Below are 20600 nucleotides of genomic sequence, written 5' to 3' on the forward strand. Positions count from 1 at the left end.
ATAGAAAAATATTTTGATTTTCTCACTGTCTAGTTGGGGAAAGGTATTAAAATGCACACGTGACAAACTATATTAATCAAATTGTATTCTCCACCATCCAATAGTTTCTGCCATTTACTATATCATGGTGGGCAGAAATCAGACACACTGAATCCTATCTCTTCACACCTTCTTTGGTACAGATCCCTTCTTTCCCATTAGCTAACATGCTTCCCTAGTGCAAAACCTGCTCTCCCACTACACCCTAAGGACGTCTATCCTTCTGTTCTCTCCTCCCTGTGCAGAAACCTTTATCTCTGGATCTTCTCCTCTACCTCCTATTCTCCTACATTCCCTCCACCAGCAGCTCTAGAAGCACCTTCATTGCAACCTACTTTCAATTACAGCCCATCAGAAAACATTTTACAAAAATGGTTGTCACTTAACGTCAAAACATAGTTCAACAGAAATTTTCCCCACCCGCTCCATTCTCTACTACTGCATCCTTCCATCTCTCACCTGCTTCTAGAGAACCTACATATGGTGGCCACCCACTCCCATTGCCTCTTTCCTGCACCCACCCAACTCCAGAGGCACAAACACAACATTGCCACCCATTTCCTTCTGTCGTCCTGTCCTGTCCCCTCACCCAGTTCCAAAGCTACTCCTTTCCCCCCCTGTAACCTGCTCCTTCTCAGAACTTGCTTCCCTGCCACCACTGGTCTTCCCTAACACACCATCAGCTGCTTCCTCACTCAGTTTCCTTCCCCCACTTGGTTCAAGAGACCTCCTCATGGACTTCCTCCACAACACCACTCCACAAACATCTCTTGCCCCACCTATACCACCACTGCCACCTCTTTTACTTTCTTACATACTTTTTGGTGCATCATTTCCCTTCTGCCAATACTACACAAGCAGCAGCATCTCACTCTGCCTATGTGTGAAAGAAAACTGACCCCTCAATGGTTGAAAAGGCCTTCTCCGAACCTAAGCTGTTCTGGTGATGGCTGTACTAATGCGAGCATGGGAAAGACTCATCCAAATTGCTAAAGAAACATGAAAGCTGTGCTGAATGGTTAACAGCACTACAGAGGAACCAGGAAAGACAAAATAAATATAAGCGTTAAAAATGTTTAAGTTCATATACCAATACTGCCAGCGGGTTGCTGGGCCTTGGTTTTACTAGTCCCTAATTATCAGCTGTCCTGCCACCATCCCACCATCCTTTCCTAACCAATCATAACCGCACAGTATTCAGAGCGTAGCTCCAAACGAAAATGCTCCAAACTGAACATATTTGAATTTGGGAAGTTTGGGTCCAAAACTTGAGTACAAGCCCATCTCTACTCCTCTTTGAGCAGTCTGGTTTAATTTTTAATGACATTTAGCTAAGGTGCATGCCTGAGGTAAGAATAATCAGTGTTAAATTTAAACCAGTGCAGCTGATATGGTTGTTGGAAGACTACCCACAACCTTGTATATGAAGAAGGAGGGGAGGAGAGAGACCAGAACAGCTTAAGAAGATCATTTTTGGAAACATCATCAGGAACTAGTTGAAAACACACACATGTAGCCCAGCTGCAAGACAGATAGATCCCTGACCAGTGCTAGCCTTTCTGATCTACTCATAAGCATATGCAAAAGTGTGATTGAACTCTACCTCCTAGGCTCCACCCTGAGCTCTAGTGTGATTAGTTTTTTCTTAGGACTGATTCAAGAAAAATTTAAATTGTCAGTTCAACTTCTTTGATTTCTTAACAAATAATAGCTACCCAAATTACAAAGAGTGCTGCGCTGAAGGGTGTTGGAAAGCTGAAATGCATGGGATTTATCAAAACCTCATGCCACTCTTTATAGAAACTCTCTTGTTACTAAAGAGGAAAAGTAAACTTTGAAGGTTGGTGCTTATAATTAAAGGGTGTGACTGCAATAGCTGAAGTTTCTTCTATTCCCATTTGAAACCATGAGAGTTATATCTTCCTGTTTTGATGACAGGCCTCCCGAAGAAAGGTCTGAGTTAATTATAAATTATCCCATTACTCACCCCAGGTGTCCCTCCTGGAGCAGGAAGGAACTACAACACAGAGTGCTGCATGTAAATCCTTTGATCACATATACAATCCCACTTCAGAAACATAAATCCTCCTCTTTCACTGTACTGACATGACTCATACCTGAAATGAAGAGAGAACAGGACACAAGCTCTCAGTAACCTTATGTCAATGGAAAAGTTAAAAAAAAAAACATTTTAAACTAATTAGCCAAGTCCCCAGTATTTTCTCAATACAAATATGGAAGTCAAATGCATTTCTGTAATTAAGTTTCAACAGCCCTTGATAAACACACATTTATGGGGAAAAAAACTACATGTTTCAAGCTAAGTTCAGCTAAAATAGAATGTCCTGTTACATATTGCAGTCTGGACATTGCTTCAATTCAACAGAACTAATGCAAAGTCTTTGTTAGGATCCCTTTCTCACAAAAACTTTCAAGAGCAGAAACACAACCAAGACTGTGCACTTAAGACAGGGCCTTAAAAATAAAATACATGTCCTACTTCCACACTGCAGCAGGAAGCCAAAATATGTCTATGCAACACAAATATACCCTTACAACGGGTGTTTTTCTTGGTTTCTGCACCCTTTTGTAGTCTGTTCTTAATTAATTGTATTTATTTATTTTACTGCATCAGTTCCATAAAAACAGGACCAATGTGCTATAGACAAACAGAAGTGGCCATCCTTTAATGGTTTTAGATATGCCAAAAGACAGATAAAATAACATGTCTCAAAACATTAGCCAGTTTCCATGCATTTCTTCCACAAGAGAAGGCACATTTTTACTCTTTGTGAAGAGGAGAAAGACTTGCAAGCCAAATTGTAAAGGAGGACTTGTGGCACCTTAGAGACTAACAAATTTATTTGAGCATAAGCTTTCGTGAGCTGCAGCTCACTTCATTGGATGCATGTAGTAGAAACTACAGTGGGGAGATTTTATATACACAGAGAACATGAAACAATGGGTGTTACCATACAGACTGTAACAAGAGTGATCAGGTAAGGTGAGCCACTACCAGCAGGAGAGCGGGGGGTGGGGGGGACGGAGACGGACCTTTTGTAGTGATAATCAAGGTGGGCCATTTCCAGCAATTGACAAGAACGTGTGAGGAACGCGGGGGGGAGTGGGGGAGGAATAAACATGGGAAAATAGTTTTACTTTATGTAATGACACATCCACTCCCAGTCTTTATTCAAGCCTAAATTAATTGTATCCAGTTTGCAAATTAATTCCAATTCAGCAGTCTCTCGTTGGAGTCTGGTTTTGAAAGAAGCCACATTGTGTCAACAACAGCAGAATTAACAGAGTCTGGAGTGTTCAGCAAGACTTATACCTAAGTAAACACTAATAAAAATAAAATAAATTAAATGTAGAACACACTAGCACAACAGAGAGCTGACCCACGAAGCATCCTGGCCTGTCTGGTAAGTAGCGTACAAATAGTTTCCTGAGCTGAGAGACCAGATCTGTGATTGTTTTAAGTTCTCTGGCTTTTTTTAAAATATACATTGTTGGAAACCTAGTAACTCCAACTTCCCAATGATGTATAACAATATTTTCCAGCCCGACCAGTTCAGGCAGTATTAGACCTGAAAAAAAAAAAAATCACATAATTCTGAATACTATCTTGCTTCCCCTACCTGCAATTCCAACCACATTTTAGTGACTGTTATCTTGAAAACCGATAGCAAAACGAACATTATTTACTTACAGGGCACTTTCCTGAACATTTTTGTAATTGTTGTTAAATTTGCACCATTACCAAGTACTACCATCTCAACTGCCTGCCAATAATCAACAACAGAACAAAAACTATGCCATGTTTCCCCAGCAGAATTAATTTTTACAAGTGTTAATGTGTATCCATATTTCCTGAACTGTGCTGGCTGTTTCCTTTTTACATTTTTTTTTAAAACATTAAGTTTCTCATTCTTAATTTAAAGTCAAATTCTGCTTGCAGATGCACACTCACGCAGAACTCTTATGGATGCCAGCGGGAATTGCAAAATGTATATATCTGAGGACAGAATTAGCCCAGACTATTTAAATAAAATAGTACATTTATAAACATTTATGTAGCTATGGCACAAGTAAGATCAGTAAATTAATATCAGAGTTTAGGGCCAGAAGGGGCCACCAGATTATTTAGTCTGACCTGTATACATAGGCCAGCAACGCCATCCAGCTACCCACACACTAACCCAATCACTGAAATTAGACTAAAGTACTCCTGTCCCCAAGAGACTAAATCATTGTGTGTTACAGGCAGAGTTGGGGGGGGAGGAAGGGTACACCAAAACCTGATGTGACAGATACTATTGACAGATGTTATTTTTCTTTACACACGCACACACACACGCAATTTCACCTGAAAGAACACATGCAGTAAGAATTGGAAGAAAAACTCAAGTAAACATTCTTCTCTGAGATCACCAGAGCATTAAGCGCATTTCTTTTAGCTCTTTGAACAATACAGTCTAAACCGCAGACGCTGAAGCCTGTCAGCTATGAAGTGTCCAAAGATTACACCTCAGCAACATACCCTTGAATCACATTCCAGTCCCACTTAATGATAGTAAAGTCAAAGAGAAGGTACTTTTGCTGAAAACACTGATGCCAAAAATGCCAGGGGAAAAATGTTTTCTACTGTGAGAAATCTTTCATTAGTTCTATCTAAGGACAAGAAACATAAATATCATTTTTATATATGATGATTAAAATGTCACAATTAGTTAAAGTCAAAGAGGTCTATTTAGCCTCCTGTATAGCACTGTCATGGTCTCTGCCCAAAATTAAAAGGCTGGGAGTTAAAAGAAACTGGTGAATTACAAGCTTTCATATTAAAACAAAACAACAAAAACCATGAACTTAGCAAATAAGAGGGCCCCTGGGATTTCCACACCTACCCAACCACCCCATGCTCCCTGTCTCTTGACTGCCTCTGGGACCCCCGGCCGCTTATCCAACCCCCCTCTCCCCGTCCCCTTACCATGCCGCTCAGTGCACCAGGACTGGCAGCTGCGCTGCCTGGCTGGAGTCAGCCACACCGCTGTGCAGTCCAGAGCACCGGGGCAGACCAGCGGCTCTCGCAGCCGCGCTGCCCGGCAGGAGCTCGCAGCCCTGCACCCAGAGCACTGGCAGCACTGTGAGCTGAGGCTGTGGGGGAGGGGGGACAGCAGGAGAGGGGCCAGGGGCTACCCTCCCTGGCCAGGAGCTCAGGGGCCAGGCAGAACAGTCCCGCAGGCCATAGTTTCCCCATCTCTGATCTAGATACTAAAGCTATCAGGGAAGGTTGCCAAATTATACAGAGTGGATCTGACTCCACAAACTAAGCAACACCACCAAAAAGTATAGCTACAACATTTTTACCACTGTGGTTTATGAGAAAGATCCCATCCTGCACAGATACAGTGGTGTAAGGGTTACATGTGAGGTCACTGTCATGACAGTCTGGCAGCTTGAGGTTTATGTAAATGGAGTGGTTTGGTAACGTGATATGAGTTTTTATATAATGATGCATACAGTGTAATATTCTCCTGATATACTGAAATCATGGTCATAATAACTGTGTAGGAGTCTGCATGCTTTGCCGTTGCATACTTCTTTTAGTTCAGTTTGCACCTGAAGCAATTAGAGCACTTAACAGATAAAGATTTCCTCCTACTATAAACTTATCTGATTTTATGTGACTGAACATAAAATGCTGTGCTTAATGATCTTGCTAAGGAATGCACTGCACATTAAATCAGCAGTGGATAAATAAAAGATCATTAAAGTTCCAGTCAGAATGCCCTGTCTTCAAATGCAAAACAACACATTTCTATTTGTAACAACTAAACCTTCAAGAAGAAAAAACCACACACACAAGTTTATGAAAGAGTCATAAGGGATTGGACTTCTTTGGCAGTCACAACAAAGATTGCAGCTAGCTAGTATGTAGAAGCAATCAACATTAATCTTATTAATCATAAAAGTATTCCTTGGATCCTTGAATTTAATTATCGGTGCTCTGCTTGTGGACCAAGGGCAGGTTCTGTAGTTCTGTAAGCCTCAGATGGAAGGGATCACCTATTAGAAGATTTCAACACTTGAAGAGAGTTCACTCTGAAAATTATCATAAAGGCCCACTCCCCTTACACTTTGAGCTGACTGCCAAGAAAATTTCAAAGCCCAGCTGCCACCTGTATCTGAGATAGATTCTTCAAATACTGTATGTAGAGAAGCACACCTTAAAATGTGTCAGTGGCTGATGTGAACAAAAATAAGCCAGAAGTCTCTCAGTTGGTGCTGGAAGAATCACTTGGGACATATTCATCTGCCATACTGAGCAGAGTTAAAACTAAAAATCGAGAAGGGCGCGAGAGTTGTGACTGGGCTAAGGGCCAAATCTTGAGGTCCTTGTGCATGCTCAGCTCCAACCGAAATCAAGAGAAATTTAGACCTTAGGATTCGTCTATAAAAATTCTAAGAACAAGGTTTGCTAAAGGGCTTCTCCTGGCCTCCATTAGTGTGCATGAAAATCTGAACATGTAAAAAAAATTTGTATACACAGGTATACACACGCTTTCATTTGTGGGCTCAAATTTTAGGGTTCATGCAGGTAAAATCCACCATTTAAGTGAAATATACTGCATAATTAGAGGCCACGATTTGAAAATTTGGCCCTGAACGTTTTCCTGGTCTTGGAAGGTCTAATTTATGCTAGCCTTTGGGCAAAGCAGACTAGCTGGCATTAAGATTTAAGATCATCATTGAGAAAGAGAAAAGTACATTTCATTATTTATAACGTCTCAGTTGAACGTATTCAAAGCGTTGACATCTTTATGTAAGATCCAAGACAGTGACAATGTAAAAAAGGAGAGAGAGAGAGATGTAAACTTCTGTTCACTTCACTTTTTACCTAGCCAACATGCCCAAGTTTCTTGTGGCAGCTGTTTAACAGAATAATAAAATCGAGGTATACTCTTGAGTTGGAAGGTGAATTTCCTTCTCACCGCATAAGCTTTACCATCTAGTAGGCCACAACCACTTAACAGCCTTTAATACTTTATTTAAAACAAGGCAGACAGGAAAAAAAAATCACAAGAAAACAAATCAGCCAAGCCCAAGCCTCCTTTTGAGACGCTTGATACAGTCACCTATATTACATGTACTATCAGTATGTACCAAAGGGAGATATAGGAAGTATCAGCTGCTTGCTTGGTTGGTTGATCTTAGGATCATTTAAAAAACAAACAAACAAACAAAAATGAATAGTCAAGTTTCCCCTAGCCCAGTCTTCAAATACTGACACAATGGGTGTACTGTTCATACCCCTCTTGCTGGTTTAGCTTCATATGGGCATTGTGACGGGCACATGTCTCATTCTCAGGGTATGTCTACACTGGAAATGGAGGTTAATTCCCAGCTTGGGTAGACATATCCATGCTAGCTCTCAATGAGCTAGTACCCTAAAAACAGAAATGTAGCCACAGCAGTGAGAGCAGCGGGATAGGCTAGCCTCTCCAAGCATGATCCCATCTGAAACCTGAGGTATAAACTCAAGGCGGCTCATTCATGCCACTGTGGTTCCACTGCTATTTTAGCACAGTAGCTCAATCAGAACTAGTGTGGATCTTGAGCTGGACATTACACCTCCAGCTCCAGTGAAGAAATACCCTATGATAGAAAGGAATGGTTAGGAATCTGGGTATCAAAAACAGGGAGCGAAATCAGAGAAACAACCAACAGGATCAATTAATCAGAACTAAGAAGTTGGCAACAAAGGACTAGAGATGGGAAGAGGGGAAGATGGGAACTGGAATGAGGAATAAATAGGAAAGGAAAGACAAAGAGAGAGAGAAAGGTGAGGAGATAACAGATATAAATAATGGGGAGACCTGGGGGTGAACCAAAGGGCACATATCCAGGGGGGGCAATATGAGAAGGGAAAGTGGCCTGGAAAAGAGGCTAGCATCTGATGAGGTCAAGTAGTGAAAGAGAACCTTGGTACTGAACTAAAGAAGGGTGAGTCTTGCTTTATGAAAGACAGACAGATAGATAGACATACACACACACACAATGATGGAGAAAAAAATTATATTGGGATTAAGTCACAAAAGTCAGGGAACCCCAGAATAAGGATCTATTCCCAATACTGTAATAGACTATCATTATGACTGGCAGAAAATTAATCCCTCTGGCCTTTATAATGACAGGTTTCAGAGTAGCAGCCGCGTTAGTCTGTATTCGCAAAAAGAAAAGGTGTACTTGTGGCACCTTAGAGACTAACCAATTTATTTGAGCGTAAGCTTTCGTGAGCTACAGCTCACTTCATTGGATCATCTATCCGATGAAGTGAGCTGTAGCTCACGAAAGCTTACGCCCAAATAAATTGGTTACTCTCTAAGGTGCCACAAGTACTCCTTTTCTTCTGGCCTTTAGTTTCCTCATCTACAAGATGGGTGTAAAAATTTACCCAACAGGAGTATAAAGACTCATTAATTAATAAGTTTGAAGTTGGAAATCCTCAGCTAGAACATGCAATAGAAGTTATTTTGTAGACGAATACTATTATTTGACAGGAGAGATAAGGGTAGAGATTGCTTCTCTTTTGCCCACCAGAGGTGGAACTGCCATCATTTGAATTCCATTTTTCCCTCCACTTGTCTGGATTTACTATTTGTCGGTGAATATACTTCTGATATGGTTCAATCCACCAACAGAAAATTAACAGCTCGGGGAAACAGACTGTTTTTCTTAAAAGCGCTTATAAATAATTTACTTTTCATTTTCTCAAGTATGTTCTTCTGGATTTTAAACTTGAGCTATTCAGAATCAGGGCTGAACTTTCAAATCTGATAGCCTGTATAAAACCATGCAATGCATTTCTTTAGAGCAAGTCAAACCTACCTTGTTCCCTAATCATTACAAGATACAGAGTTTAAATAACTTCATTCTCATTTGCACATAAAAAGCCATTCCCATCAATTCAAACCTATGGCAAAGCCTCTTTTCATCTTACTGCTCTTTATGCCCAAATAATTAGCATGTGGACATCTCTTTCTTTCCACATGCACATGCACACTCCTTTGCAGTAAGAGAAGTAAGTTGGCTTAAAGATGTTCAGTGAAAACTGCATCTAACATGTACACACCAGCATCTGGGCTGAGTTTGGTTGGCTGCATAATTGGACACAGATTTCATACACCGAGCAGATGGAATTCCCCCTTCTTTCCTCCCCACCCCCCACCCCCCGCCAAAACACATTGAGGACCCATTCACACCCTTACCCAGAATGCCACTACAGAATCTCCCAGGCTTGCCACTTTCTAATGCTTGACATTATGCTGCCTCTGCCTCCTTGGCAGCTGGAGCCAATACATGCTCTTTGGTGGTGGGTCACGGGGCATGCTCTAGATCTTCATATGCCAAGACACATAAAATCAATGTTAATGCCCAGAAGAAGGAACTACTGATGCAGAAGGTCACTAAATGCCAGTTGCTCTATAGCACTGAAGTCTTGAAGGGAAACCCCACAAAATCGACAAGACATGAGCGAAACTGGTCCGCTAACACCACCATGGGATACTGGAAAATGGCAAAGAAAGCCAAACATGGAATAGACATCGCGAGTCTCAGAGAATTGAATACAATGATATATTTTTTAAAATATTTGAACTACATGCAGGAGAGCAGTCCACAGTATTATTTATTTTTATTTATTTATTTTAAAAACTATGGTCATTTTTCTAAGGACAACACGGATTACCAATACGGTTCTTTAAGAAAAGAAAAAAAAAAGAAAAACAAAAAAATTGATCTCAATTTTTTGTAGCATTAGAAAAAAGAAAAAAAGACATGAACAGGCTGCTTATCTGATCCAACTTCCACTTAAAAATCCGAGCTACGCTGACTGACGGATGGCATACACAAATGTGAAACCATGTGCCACATTACTGGCACTATTTCCCCAAGGAAGAGGGAGAAAGAACAAACAAACCACATCTGAAAAATGCTAGTCACATCACTTCATTCACTTCTGAAAGGTGCTCAGATATTATGGTAACAAGGGCAGTTTAAGATCCAGAATAGAATAGAATCTTCAAACAAAAATGACCTCTTTCCTCTGCGTCTGCTTAACACTATTAAAAAGCAGTTGCACCCTTTGGTGTGATATAAATTTTGAAGGATATGGTGTGTTGAAAACTGTGTTAAAATTGTGAGCCTCCATTTTAAATTTCAGGAGTTTCCCTGGTCCTGCCTGAAGACTAGGGGGTTCTCTAGGGAAGTATGTAATCTTGGTCAATCAGCAGAGAGTCTGTAAAAAGTCAGCTTAGAGTAAGGTGAGGTGAGTTGTGCCTCTCTGTCTTACAAAGCATCCTACTCTCTCTTTTCGGTTCTCATACATTAAGATTCTGGATTTTAAGAAAGAGTAGTGTTACACTGTAACCTTCCAGAAAGAGTATATTACATTTTTATCTAATTTCTCTGTTGGTATGCCATGAACATAACAGAGGACCACTGTATTGTTAGTCACATGCACTCTTCTTAAAACGTGGCTAGAACAGGGACTCATTGAGACGACTCAGGGCATGTCTACATTACAAACTTAACTCGACCTATGTTAGGCTGAATTACAGCCACTGCAGTTACTACTGAGGTGGCTTATGTCGACAATACCTTCCTTCTGCCAGTGGCACGTGTCCTCACCAGAATCACTTCCACTGACTTAAGAGGGGCCTGTTGGGGGCTGACAGCTCCGCATGCAGCTCCCCGCCAGGAGCCCAGCTGTCACCCAGGCTCTCGGCTCCCCACTGGGAGACCACCAGCCAAAGGGGTTCTCGGCTCCCCGCCAGGAGCCTGGCTGCTCCCCAGGCTCTCAGCTCCCTGCTCTGAGCATGGCTGCCCCCCATGCTGCTGGCGGAGAGCTTCACTCCCAGAGCCTGTGTGACTGATGGGCTCCCGGAGGAGAGCAGGGACCCTCAGTGTAGCTGGGTTCCTAGCAGGGAGCCTTGGTGCAGACAGGCTCCCAGCAGGCAGTGGGGAAAGACTGAGCTGTGAGTGACTTTGTCAATTTTACAGCTCCAGCATTGACCCTGGAAATTGACAAGAATGACAGCCAACAGCCGATGTAAGTAACCCGCAGTGTCTACACGGACACTGAGTCACCGTAACGACACCTGCATAAGCCTTGTGCCTCTCAGAGAGGTGGAGTTATTATGTTGTTGTAGCAGGACACACATCGGTGGGAACAAGGTTGTAGTGTGTACACTAACATAGTTACGTCAATGTAAGTTGCCTTATGTCGACCTAACTCTATGGTGTAGACCAGGCCTCAGAGGAGGAATTTAGCAAAGTGGGAGGCAAAACATTCACGGCTGATTTAAGGCAAATCTAAGGCCTAGGTACACCCTGACATGGCCCCAGTCTCACAGTCCTGTTCCCATACTAAGGCCCCAAACCACCTGGAGCAGCTCTGGAAAGTGGGCAGCCTCTTCCTTCCCAGAGAAATAGGGGCAGCAGCATGAGCACCCTTCTACCTTCCAGGAGAAGTAGCAGGGACAGTACAGAAATTACCTCCATCGAACCCAAGAGCCAGGATGACAGCAATGGGTTCCTCCAGTACTTATAAGCTCAAGTGGGTGGTCTGAGCCTGCTAAACCCTTCTCCTCCTGCCACAAACAGTCTTTTGCTAGGGTTGTGTTGGTGGGTCCATCCAGAGATGTGGGTCTTTGAGTTAGTATCCCCCTACCTGAATGGAGCAGTATGCCCTTCAGGATATGTCAGCACTGCAATTGGACACCCACAGATGGCCCGTGCCAGCTGACTCAGACTCACGGGGGTCAGGCTAAGGGGCTGTTTAATTACAGTGTAGACGTTCACGCTTAAGCTGAAGCCTGAGACTAAACGTTTATACCGCAATTAAACACCCCTTTAGCCCAAGCCCCAGTCAGCTGGCATGGAACAGCCACAGGTTTTTAATTGCAGTGTAGACATACCCTCACACAGCTATTGTTTTAGGGTGATTGTAGACTCAGGTAGACATCACAGAACTGATTGTAACCAGATGCTTAATACAATTTATATTAACAACAAAGGAGAAGGAATATAACTCAGAATAGGAAAAGAACAGGTTAAAAAATATTTAGACAAGTTAGATGTATTCGAATTAGCAGGGCCTGGCAAAAATTCATCCTGCCTTACATAAGGAACTAATTGAAGCAACCTCAGAATTATTTGCAATTATCTTTGTGAACTTGGAAGATGCATGAGGTCCCAGAGGACTTGATAAGGGCAAACATAGTACCTTTTTAAAAAAAGGAAACAAAGAGGATCCAGCAAATTATAGACCAGTCAACCTAACCAGGAAAGATACTGGAACAAATAATTAAATAATTGGTTTGCAAGCATCTAGAGGATAATAGGGTTTTAAAGAATAGCCAACATGTATTTGTCAAAAACAAATCATGCCAAACCAATCTAATTTCCTGTTTTGACAGAGTTACTGGCTAGTGGACAAGGGGAGGCAGTTGATGTGATTTATCTTGATTTTAGTAAGCTTTTCGCACAGTCACATATGACACTCCCATAAACAAACTAGGGAAATGTGGTCTAGATGAAATTACTCTAAAATGGGTGCATAACTTGTTGAAAAACCATAAGCAAAGAATAGTTATCAAAGGTTCGCTGTCAAAACTGGGAGGATGTTATCAAATGGAGTTCTGCAGGGGTCTGTCCTAGGTCTGGTGCTATTTAATATTTTCCATTAATGACTTGGATAATAGAGAGGAGAGTATGCTGATAAGATTTGCAGATGACACCAAGCTGGGAGGGGTTGCAAGCACTTTGGAGGACAAGATTAGAATTCAGAACAATTCTCCAATTTGCCAAGATCGTTTTGAAGTAAGAAAGATGATATTCAGTAAAAATAAGTGCAAAGTACTTCACTTAGGAAGGAAATATCAAACGCACAAATACAGAACAGGGAATAATTGGCTAGGCAGTAATACTGCTGAAAAAGATCTGGGTGTTATAGAGGATCACGAATTGAATTAGAGTTAACAACGCGAGGCAACTGAGAAAACAGATGTTTTCTTGTGTATTAACAGAAGTGTCATATCTAAAACATATGAGGTAATTATTCCACTCTACTCAGCAATGGTGAGGCCTCAGCTGGAGTACTGGGTCCACATACTAAGAAATATGAGGACAAATGGAAGAGAGTCCAGAGGAGAGCAACAAAATTGATAAAAGGTTTAGAAAAATCTGACCTACTTGGAATGGTTAAAAAAGAAAAAAAGAGCCTGTTTATAGTCTTGAAAAAAAGTAGATTGAGAGTGTACCTGATAACAGTCTTCCAATATGTGAAGGGCTACTACAGAGAGGACTGTGATCAATTGTTCTCCATGTCCACTGAAGATAGGACAAGAAATAAAAGGCTTACTTGCCTGCTGCAAGGGAGATTTAGGTTAGATAACTATCCTTATAGTTAGAAAGCTTTTCCTGATCATTCTGGCATATACTTCCCCAGGAGATAAAAATCAGGTTGGATAAACACCTGCCAGGGATGGTCTAGGTTTACTTGGTCCTGCCTTAGCACATGGGGCTGGACTTGATGACCTCTTGAGGTCCCCTCCAACCCTACATTTCCATGATTCTGTCATAGAGCCAGCTACACATAGCTTGGGTCACATTTTAAATATTTTCTTCTCAACTGTAAGAGCTACAAACATACTTGGGGTTTTTGGGTGGGTCTTAATAGAAGAATAATCAGCTGTAATTCCAGAAGCCGGGGCTGTAATGTGGGCCAGTAGTGCCTAGGGTCTATACCCTAATCTGGCCCGGAGGACAAATTAAGTCATTCATTTCTTCTGTGGATCACAGGCATTTAGGAAACAGAGGCACGCGTCCCAGATGTGCTAGTGTAAGGGGACTGTTGCCCCCTTACTAACATTCAGTGGGGGTGTTTTGGTTGACTAGCTCCCAGTACTAAAAGGGGAAGGGTCTATGGGAAACCAGGACCCTGAGACTGATAGACCCCAGGAACAATGGGGAAAGGCCAATTTTCTCAGGTCAGCCTGAATGACAGGGTGGGCAGGCTAATCGAAGAGTCAGGAGGCCAGGGAAGTCCCGTCCTCCGTGTGAGCTGGAATTGCCTGGGTCAGACAGAGTGGGGCCGAGCTAAGGAGAAAGCAGGGGTACAAGCTGAGCTGGGGAGCAGAGCTGTGCCAGGCCCAGAGAGAGCAGACCCTGTCCTGGGAGCAGAGCTGCAGCCCCAAAGCCAGAGGCACAGCCCAGAGAGAGCAGACTTGCCCTGGGAGCAGAGCTGCAGCAACCAGAGCCAGAGGGGCCAGAAAAGCAGCCCAGGAAGCAGGTCAGTGCTGGGAGCAGAGTCACAGAAGCAGCCTGCAGAGCAGACCTGTCCTGGGAGCAGAGCTGCAGCAACCAGAGCCAGAGGGGCCAGAAAAGCAGCCCAGGAAGCAGGTCAGTGCTGGGAGCAGAGTCACAGAAGCAGCCTGCAGAGCAGACCTGTCCTGGGAGCAGTGCTTTAGCAACCAGAGGCAGAGGGGCCAAAAAGCAGCCCAGGGAGCTGGAGGCAGAGCAGCAGCAGTGCTGAGACAGAGTGGGGGAGCTGGGGCTGGAGCAGGGTGCGAGCAGCTGGGGAGAGCGAGGGGGACCCTGGGCAGCGGGCCCAGCACACGGAGACGCCTCAGCCAAGAGGCTCTGCAGGCCAGGCTTGGATCGTAAGCCCGACAGGGCGGGGGCGATACTGGGAAGAAGGGTCCTACCACTTAGAGCCTGAGAGCGTGTGGCCACCACCGGAGCAAGTGTCTAACCCACAGCATCCCTGCAGCAAAGCCAGGGCCTGAGAAGAAGGCCTGGGACTTACAAGGAACAGACTGTGAACTGCCCTGACGTTCCAGAGACACTGTTTGTGATGCTCCCTGCCACAGAGTGGGTTGATGTGTTTCCTTTAACCTTTCCCATTTTTCCTTATTCTTTTTAAAATTAATTGTTGATTAAGTAACTTGCATTTGCTTTAACTTGTATGTAATGGTCAGTGGGTCAGAGAAGTGCCCAGTGCAGAGAGAGTACCCCGGAGTGGGGACACCCTAGCCCCTGTCCTAGGTGACCACAGCAGGGTTGGGGGTCGAGCCCCCCAGGAATCCTGGGCCCAGCCTTTTGGGATTAGGAGGACTCTGCCAGACAGGAGAGTGGAAGGGGAGTCCTCAAGGGCAGGGAGGCCACTGGGTAAAGGAAATGGGAGCGAGGACTCAGATCCTTTTGCTAGCCCACTTCACCGGGGTAGTGCAGAAGCCAGGAAAGTTCCCCACAAAGTTCCCTCGCTTACACTAGCTAGTCAGTCCATCCAAGGCTTTTAAGTGCAGCTCAGCAACTAGTTAAGTGAGGAATAAGGCTCCAGTCCTACAGTCATCTCCACGTAGATGAACCCCTGCAGAAGCATGGTGCCCATCTTAGCTCGAGGGCCTAATTTATTAAATTCCATTTGTCCAGACTGAGTTTTTGCTTTTCCTTGGCTGCCACATGAGATATTTTCAGTCTTGTTTAATGTTAAAAACAATCTCTGTGGTGTGCCCAATATGTTGAAGAAATTATTCCAAAAGAGTTCATTATTTTAAAATTGACCTATTATGCTGATACACACAATGCATATCTTGGGTTATCTGCCACTTAATTGCTGGTTAGAGCCCTAATTTACACATCCGACCTGTTAAGACACAGAAACTTTGCATTAATTAGTTCTGCAGTAGAATTAATTCAAAATGAAAAAAGGTGACCTATTTTCTTTTTTCTTCATCCTTTTTTTGATATATGCCAATTCTTTCAGTTTCTTTTACCACAATTCAACACACCCCACTCTCAGAAAATTAACTGTAAAACAATCTACATGGAATACATATTTCATTTAATTTACCAAACAGATTTGCATTACCAAACTTTTTTTGTACCTCTTTATGTAAAAGTTCATATGTTGCAGGGCATAAAATATTTCAAATAGGGGTCTTAGAATTGAAATTGAAATCTTATTCCTCCCAAATTAAAAGCTGCATCCAGTTTTATTTACACAACCCCCTCTCTGTTTGCCAGTGAATGATAACTATGCAGGTCTTCCTTCATAACTCTGTTGAGATACATCTTATATTTTCAGTGTCCAGCTATCATGGAGAAAGTAAATGATATAGGAACCACTATCAACAAAGAGAAATTCAATATTACAACAAGCATGGGTGTCTCCGCACTCTTAGATCCCCCACTGCATACTTAACAAGAAAACTTGCCTCAAGATTACCACTTCCTTGACTTTGCCTATATCTAGCACAGTAGTAGTTAAACTATGACACTGTGGTTAAGGCAGGTAGGAGAAAATTTTGCTTCAAGCTAGCCAAAGAGCAGCTTTGTTTCTAATTTACATGTTTATTTTTTAAAATACATTTTAACTACAAAATGTCACAAAGGAGAGTAAATAAATTATGAAAAGACAAATCCCATTCTATTTATATTTCTGCATCTTTTCTCCTCAAGTAAGGTTACACGAGTATCAGTCACATGCACCAAGAAAGGAAACCACTTTAAAAATGAGGCAAATCCATGGTGCCAGTTTTTCACACTCCAGTAGTGGCTTCACACTGTCTCATTTCTAAATGGCAATAGCTTCCACCAAGTTCATTTTTTTGCTTAAACTACTCATGGGGTGGGGTGATAGGGAGCATATCTAAACTTTGGCACATTTGTACCAACATTCAAATGTAAAATATTTCTTTACAAAACTGTTGGCTTTAGATATGGCCTTGAATAGAAAAAAAAAACATTTGCAGTAGCTACTCAGAATTAGGCTAAATAATTGATCAATTTAAACATAACCATATAGAAGGGGGGACACTGAACTTATTCACTCTGGCCTGTGTTCAAATATCCTCTTTTCTAAATTCTAAATTTTCTAAATTCTAAATCTTGAACAATTAAAATAGCTGCATCTTAAGAAGACACAGTCTGATTGAGAAGACTGGCCCAAATTCATTGTTGCTTATAAATCTCCACTGAAGCCAATTTGACAGAGACCATCGACAAGAATCCATAATGGGTAAGGCTGCGTGTCTGTTACAGAGGTCACAGATTCCCTGACTTTCCATGACCTCCATGACTTCTGCAGCAGCCAGTGCAGCTGATTCAGGGGCTGCTGGAGGGGGCTCAGAGGTGGGCGAGGAGTTGGGGTGCAGGGCAGCGCTTAACTCGGGGGACTCCCCGGAAGCAGCCGGCATGTCCCTGCAGCTCCTAGGGGCCAGGGGTCTTTGCATACTGCACATGCTCGCAGGTGCCACCCCCCCCCCCCCATCCAGGGTGACCAGATGTCCCGATTTTTGGGTCTTTTTCTTATATAGGCTCCTATTACCCCCCTGTCCTGATTTTTCACACTTGCTGTCTGGTCACCCTATGCCCCCGCCGCTCCCATTGGCTGCGGTTCCCAGCCAATGAGAGCTGCAGACCCAAAGCTCATGGCGGGGGCAGCGAGGGGAGCCCCACTGCATTCCCTCCCCATAGGAGCTGCAGGGACACATGGAGCTGGGTAGGGAGCCTGCCAACCCTTCCCCGCCCCCCCCTCCACCCCCAGCACCAGTAGGGGTCTCAGGCCGCACGCCGCCACTGCCCCCTCCAGCACCAGCGGAGGTCCAGGCCAAGTGCCCCTCCTTCTCCGCCCCCCCCCCAGCACTAGCAGGGGTCCCAGGCCATCCCCAGCATCCACAGCACCCACAGCACCCCTGGCCCCCCCACCCCCCCGAGTACCCCGGCCCAAATTTTAGTTAGGGGTATATAGTACAAGTCATGGACAGGTCACGGGCTGTGAATTTTTGTTTACTGTCCATGACCTGTCCATGACATTTACTAAAAATACCCATGACTAAAATGTAGCCTTAATCATGGGCAATTTTTAAATCAAGAATGAATTTATTTTTCAAAGCTATGCCTTAACTCAAACAGGAATTATTTGGGGGAAGTTCTATACAGAACGTGCTATATACAGGAGATCACATCAGTTAATTTCAACAATACCAATTTATGGTATTTTACTAAGCATACTAATATTTATGAAGGGGTTTTGTTTGTAATATTTTAAAAAGGAGCTTAGAAGTCAGAATATATAGAAGAAGACCAGATATCCATTTTGAAACCATCTTTTAAAAAAAAAAAACACTTGTTAAATAAACAATAAATCAACTCCTGTTTTTCTTCCAATGCTGTATGTTTTCTTGGCAGGGACTAGACTGTAAAGCCTATCAGAAAACAGATAAAGGAAGAAGTAAGGATAAAACACAGCAGGGGAACAGTCCCCAAGGCTGATTATTTGAACACAATTTAGTTTACAGTTAACTCACAGCATGATATTTGTAATGTCCTTTATCACCTATGAAGCTGTTTTCTCATTTCTCATTATCATTACACTTAAGACAAGAAAATATGTATCTGTGCAAAATGAAAAAATATTTGCACATGAACACACAAGGCAAAAATATGACAATTTACATTTTAAATGGGGGTTCTAGTTTACACTCACGCAAGAAAAATATAAAGTTAACATAGGTAGAACAGGTGTACTGATATTTTTTCAAATACCAAAGCCTTTTCTTCTTTGCTTTTAATCTTCTCCCATTCATGCTCACACCATGTAACAATAACTATAAATATTTTTCTCATTCCACTTTGTCCTCATTCTAACCAAAATGCTCCAATTTTCGCTTTTTTTGCTTTATTTTCATTTTTAACACACATTACATTCTTCTTTTAAATGGGGAACATTCTACCCTTCGAAGATGCTGATGTAAGACTTTCAGAACCACCTGTACTCCCTAGCTGGTGCATCTAACTGTGGGCCTTTTGCTATCCAAACTTAGAGGGCAATCCTTCTGAACTCTCTCTGAAACCAACTTCCAGAATGTCCACTGAAATCAATGGGAGTCCCATAAATGCATGGCAGCTACGGAATCGGGTTCAAATTAGTCACTCTAATTCATTTTTTTGCCCTTATATGGGTCAGTCTTTACCATACATATTTTTATTCTTACAGTCCGCCTCGTTCAGGCTTTCAAATACAAAAAGATCATCTACAAAGAATTAAAGAAATCAGTATGATCCACATCAACAATATCACTAATATCATACCCAATATGAACAGTATAAGTTCTGATCACTTATACTGGGTTTACCTAGAGCCCATTGTTAGGCATATTTATGGGTAAGGTATGTTAACACATTTAGGGTCTAATTCAAAAGCCCATATAAGTCAGTTGAGAAACTCACATTAATTTATCTGGGAACTGGATCAGGCTTTTAATGCCTATTAGCAGCAGTTATTATTCTGATGTATACCGCACACTTTATGATCTTCGAAGTCCCTGGTAATAGAAAATATGGGATCAGGATTCTCTTCCACAGCTGAAAATACTATATTAATAAAGACAACTATTTATTCATCAATTGATGAACGAAGTATTTCGGGGACTGTCACAAAGCAACATCTTTTTGTATTTGGATCTTTGATTCTGTTTGCCAATGTAAAAGGGAAAACTCAAACATCTCTTGTATCTTTTGCTACTGAAATTGAGTTAAAAATAATCTGTGAAAGGAGCAGCATGCAAACATTTTGCTATCTCTACCTATTTGGGGCTGTGAGGCAGTCTGTCAGGCCTTCTCTGCCCCCCACTGGAGGTGTCAGTGTCCTGACACCCTGCTCTCCAGAAAAACACACTCAGACCAGGCTACCAACAAGACTTAGTCCTTCAAAAGCGTATAAGGGCCAAGAGGAGACACTGACCAATCAGGAGCCAGCAGACCAGTTAAGGTGGCTTGCCTGATATCTCAGGGCCAATACTGGTGAGCCTTGGATAGAGAAGGAGCTATTCAGTGCTAGCCTGCAACCTCAGGACCTGGTCAGGGCTCAGCCTTCATGCACTGCAAATAAGCACATGCCTTTGAGTTTTGTTTTGTTTGTTAGACAGCCAAATCCTAAATTTTGATATCTTTAGTTTACTCCTGGGGGAATTCTGCACCACTGGGCACGTGCAGAATTTAAGTCCCCCACAGATTTCTTCGCTTCCCTGCAGAAAAATGACTTTCTGATGGGGAAGCAAAAGGAAGCCACAAGAGCGGTCATGCGACCCTTCCCAGCAGTATGTTTCGGGAACCCAGGGCAGCCAGCAGAGGTGAATCACTGTGGGGCAGGAGATGGGACTGGGGAAGACCCGTCTGGTGGCTCCTACCCTCTGCACCAGGCTCAGCTGCTAGTTCCAGCTGGGCTGGGGAGGACGGGACTTCCTGTTCCCCTGCAGGGCAACCAGGGCTGGGTCAGACCCACCCCCAGATTTCTCCCCCGGCTACAGGAAGCTCTACAAAGTCCCTCCCTCCCATTTCCTGCACCCATTGCTCCTCAGCTTCAGGGGAAGAGATTCCTGTAGAGGGAGCTGCTCCCCCATCCACCCTACACTTGTACATCCAGCCCCCCTCATACCCAAACCCTCCCACTGAGCCTCACCCCCCACAATTAGAAACCCCTCCCACCGAGC

The 20600-nt window shown here is 43.0% G+C and overlaps 1 protein-coding gene across 12 annotated transcripts in view; it reads right to left on the bottom strand.

Moving 5' to 3' along the window:
- LOC144930211 (uncharacterized) overlaps positions 1-20600 on the bottom strand; it is a 778762-nt gene that overhangs the window by 596073 nt on the left and 162089 nt on the right. For 10 of the 12 annotated variants that reach the window (XR_013635332.1, XR_013635333.1, XR_013635328.1 and 7 more), the window contains one exon: positions 2027-2156. The exons of the other annotated variants lie outside the window; for them this stretch is intronic. The gene's annotated coding sequence lies outside the window, so the exon portion shown is untranslated. The remainder of the gene's footprint in view (positions 1-2026; positions 2157-20600) is intronic. 12 annotated transcript variants of the gene reach the window in all.

This window comes from Lepidochelys kempii, chromosome 2 (assembly GCF_965140285.1).
Source record: "Lepidochelys kempii isolate rLepKem1 chromosome 2, rLepKem1.hap1, whole genome shotgun sequence".
In the NCBI taxonomy this organism is placed as follows: Eukaryota; Metazoa; Chordata; order Testudines; family Cheloniidae; genus Lepidochelys; species Lepidochelys kempii.